General features: G+C 38.2%; 1 pseudogene; it reads left to right on the forward strand.

Annotated features, from left to right (window-relative positions):
• Positions 1-1,288: 1,288 nt before the first annotated feature.
• On the forward strand, positions 1,289-2,519 carry LOC137725021 (ribosomal RNA small subunit methyltransferase, mitochondrial-like; annotated as a pseudogene).
• The last annotated feature ends 1,911 nt before the right edge of the window (positions 2,520-4,430 follow it).

Here is a 4,430-nt window from a genome sequence, read left to right on the forward strand (position 1 = left end):
TTGTCCTGCGGGACATCATCAAACGACTTAATAAAAAAACCGTTCCTTAAAGTCATTTGAGTGATTTTTAGCCATTGTGTGGGGTTAATTTTCATGTGGGGTTAAAATCTTTTGAGCTTAAACTTGTAAACTAGATCAACATACGTCCATTTCCTCATATTGTTCATTTTTATGCATTTGAGAACCATTATCAGTCAGCACTTCAACACAATCACCATGCTTTCATTTCTCCTTCGTCGTGTTTTTTCTTTCACTATAAAGAAATGTGTTCTAACAACAATTTTAAAACATTTTGTTGGAAAATATAAAGGAAAGTATTTTAAGAGATTTGATTTGATTTGGTCTAAATTTCCTTGTCCTGTGGACAAATGTTTGATTGATTTATTTTCTAATATTGCTCTATTGTATTTTTATAAATAACTCCCTATAAAAAAATATTATTGAAGTTGTAATTGAAAATTGTGAGACTGTAAAAAATTCTAAATTTAATAAAATAAAAAAACCCTTTTAATTTCAATAATACTTCACTGCTTTCTGTCGGTGCCCTGCAGGTTAAGGTTGCATATTGCCATATTGAATTCGAGTGAGTCTAAATGATCATGTCTCTTGTGACCAATGCAAAATAACTATGTACGGGGGCACATATTTTTTTTTCGGTATCAAAACAACAAGGAGTGATTCCGCACATTGCTTTCATTTTATTTCTGACTATTGAATTGAACAAATTAAATGATAATCGAGAGGCATGAAAAAAAATTAAAAAATTGCAAAAGGAAAAAAATGAATGTGAGGAAATCATTCCTCAAACACAATATTGACCACAACAAATCAGGAATTTCAATAAACCAAACTAAATCGATCATGTAGGGTTGACTATACTTCGGCCAAATCATTACCAACACGGTTAGTTCAGTTTACAGTTTAGGTCATAAGTTGAAAGAAACGAATAATGTAAAGCTACGTAGACAAACAAAAATAGCACATGGGTTTCATCTATATTAGAATAGATAAGAGGTGAGCAACGTGAGCTGTTTGTCGTGTGTTTAAATTTAAGAAGTCTACAATAGTTGTGACAGAAAGTATTTTGGGCCCAAAAATGGCCCAACACTTTTCCAATCCAAAACCAAACTCAGATAGCCCAATTTTTGTTCGAGTTTGGGTCACACGGTGCAGTTGCTGGCCCAATAACAAATTAGCAGTCTACCTCTCAGTTTTTAAGTTTTCAGTGCGGAAGCCGAAACTCCCACCGAAGCAACTGAAATTTAAATCTCAACGGTAATATGCTTCGACTCCTAAAATCTCTTTCTGGACTCAGCCCCAAGCTACGTTGACTATGGCAGCTGCAATTGAGTTCCAGGTATCGCTGCCACCCGAAAACTGATGGCGGCGCCGATAGGGCTTGGAAACGGAGGAGAAAGAGGATGGTTATATGCAGTTACACAAGAGCAAAGGGCAGCACCTTTTAACCGAACAACGGAATCTCGACAACATTGTTCGAAAATCCGCAATAAAACCCACCGACACCGTCCTCGAGATCGGACCCAGCACCGGAAATCTCACGCTCAAGCTTCTAGAAGCCGCCCAGAGCGTCGTCGCCGTCGAACTCGATAAGCGGATGGTGGAGGTTCTCCAAAAACGTGTTGCGGAGAGTGGTGTTCAAGATCGTTTAACTGTAAGTTTAATGCCGCACCCATGTTCGATGAAATGCCTGAACGAAGTTTTGAGCTTTTAGAATGAATGACATTGGTTAAGGCGTTTGATGATTGGTCTTTTTGTAGGTTATCAATAAAGATGCATTGAAGGCGGAGTTTCCTCGGTTTGATCTTGTTGTGGCGAACATTCCACACGGAATATCTTCGGCTCTGGTAGCTAAATTGGTTTACGGGGCGAGGCCGTTTCGTAGAGCGACACTGCTGCTGCAAAAGGAGTTTGCGAGGAGATTGTTGGCTAAAGCCAGACGACTCGGAGTTCAACTGCTTGGCTGTGAATGTGAACCTGTTGGCCGATGTCGAGTTTGTCATGGATGTGAGCAAGAGGGAGTTTGTTCCGCACCCAAAAGTTGATTCCTCTGTTGTTATAATCCGCCCGAAAGCTGAAGTTCCGAATGTTAATCTGGACGAGTGGTGGGCTTTCATAAAAGCTTGTTTCTGTAAGAAGAACAGAACGCTTGGGGCAACATTCAAGCAAAAGAAGGTGATGGAGCTACTGGGGATGTCCAATTTGGCAGGCTCAAATGGTGAAAGCAAAGATTATATTAGTAGCAGCGACAACGCGAAGATGAAGGAAAGAGTGATGAAGAGGAGTTTTCTCCGTCTTCTTGCTCGCAAATAGGGGCGAGTTCTTTCAAGGAGAAGTTAATTGGGGTTCTGAAATCAGGTAATTTTGAAGACAAGCGGCCTTCAAAGCTGTCGAATGAGGAGTTATTGCATTTACTGGCAATGTTTAATCAAGAGGGAATTTACTTTCATGATCACTCCTAAGAGTGGGAATGCAGAGAATGAAACATTTACTGTTGCTTACACTTGATAGCTATTAGCTTAAACTATTTGGAGGGAAATTCAAACCTTGAGTGTAGAGAAAAGCACACAATTCTAGTAAATTTGGCCACGTCCATACTTGCGATTGCTATTAACCTATTAGCTACATGGTCTCACAATTTCACTCATTAGTTGGGATGTCACGTTTTGGGGATTCTTGAATCCAATCAAAGAGCACATCTCGCTATTAGTATCTGTCTTGTCATGTGACGAGAGAGCTATCCCGATTACATGTTAGAATTTTTTGACATTTTGAGGCTCTTGCACCGAATTATAGGAAAATTAACGTTAATATGACAATATTCTTATGATGCTTTCACAAATAATTGTTTATAGTTTTTGTTTTAGCGAAATTGGTTGAAATGATAAATACCCAAATCTCAATTGATGAAGCAATGACTTTTTTATGTTTTGATTGATTTGTAGTCAGTAATTGATTTTGACTGGTTTAGTGCAATTATAATTTGTAAAGTTGATGATTTCAGTCAAAGTTCCTTGCGTCTATTCCTTTTCGTCATTTTCACCGTAGCTATACCACAGGCCTTGGGAAAATAGATCAATTTATTAAGGCTTTTAGCCAAAATGATCCCTGAGATTTGCATAACACATCACTTTGGTATCTGAGATTGAAAATCAATAGGAATGGTTCCTGAGATTGTCCACCATCCATTATTTTGGTCATTCCGTTAAAAACTCTTTTAAGTGTCTCGGAGCTCTTGGCTGGAAGTTTGGGCAATTTTCAAAACTTCGTGACTCAATTGTATCTTAACCAAATTCGATCCATAATATATCAAAATGAAGATAGGAAAGTGTAGAACAAGATTATACCATTTGGAAGCCAAATGGTTGTCGGAGATGGCCAGAAAATAGCCTAAAAGGTAACTGGTTTGCTGGAAAACTGGCTAGAAACTGGGTAGATTTTAAACATTTGTAACTTCTTCAATACTGAACGAAATCAAGTGATTCAAAAATGAAAATCATACTCTTGACAAGATGAAGAGAATGGTACCTTTCTTGATGGCTAAATCACCGTGGTTTGGCCGGAAAATGACTCGAAAATTTCTGTCTTGGTCTCGAGCTACCCATTCTCTTCGTCTCGTTGAGAAGTATGATTTTCGTTTTTGAATCACTCAATTTCATTGAGTATTGAAAAAGATATGAATGTTTAAAGTTTACCTAGTTTCTGGCGAGTTTTCTAGTTTTCCCGTGGACCAGTCATCTTTCAGGCTATTTTCCAGCCATCTCGGCAATCTTCGGGCTTCCAAATAGGTATAATCTTGTTCTACACTTTCCTATCTTCATTTTGATATATTACGAATCGAATTTGGTTAAGAAACAATTGAGTTACGAAGCTTTGAAAACTGCACAAACTTTCGGCCAAGAGCTTGGCGACACTTAACAGAATTTTTAACGAGAATACCAAAATAATGGATGGTGGACAATCTCAGGGATCATTTCTATTGATTTTCAATCTCAGGGATCATAGTGATGTGTTATGCAAATCTCAAAGACCATTTTGGCTAAAAAACCATTTATTAATTCTCAGGGCACTTGAGTGTTCCTCAAATTGAATGTAAATTTAATCTCATGAACCAAAATGATCAAAGATCCATTTGAATGCTTGATATAGAACATTATTGAAGCTAAATTCATTCCATCAAATTAGCAATTGGGGTTGTTACTCGTACGATTTTACAATCACGCGGAGTGCTTCGACGGGTCATGGTCACCTTGTTACAATTATGGTACTATGCGTGGCTCCACCAGCTTAAAATTAATGGAACGGCGGTACTGGCACTGAAGGCTGCTGTATGCAGCTGAATAAGACCAAAGGCAACATATCTTTCTTGGAGTAGATAACCACCACTCAGCCCAAGTCATCGGATGAATGCA

Source organism: Pyrus communis, chromosome 1 (assembly GCF_963583255.1).
Source record: "Pyrus communis chromosome 1, drPyrComm1.1, whole genome shotgun sequence".
Classification (NCBI taxonomy): domain Eukaryota; kingdom Viridiplantae; phylum Streptophyta; class Magnoliopsida; order Rosales; family Rosaceae; genus Pyrus; species Pyrus communis.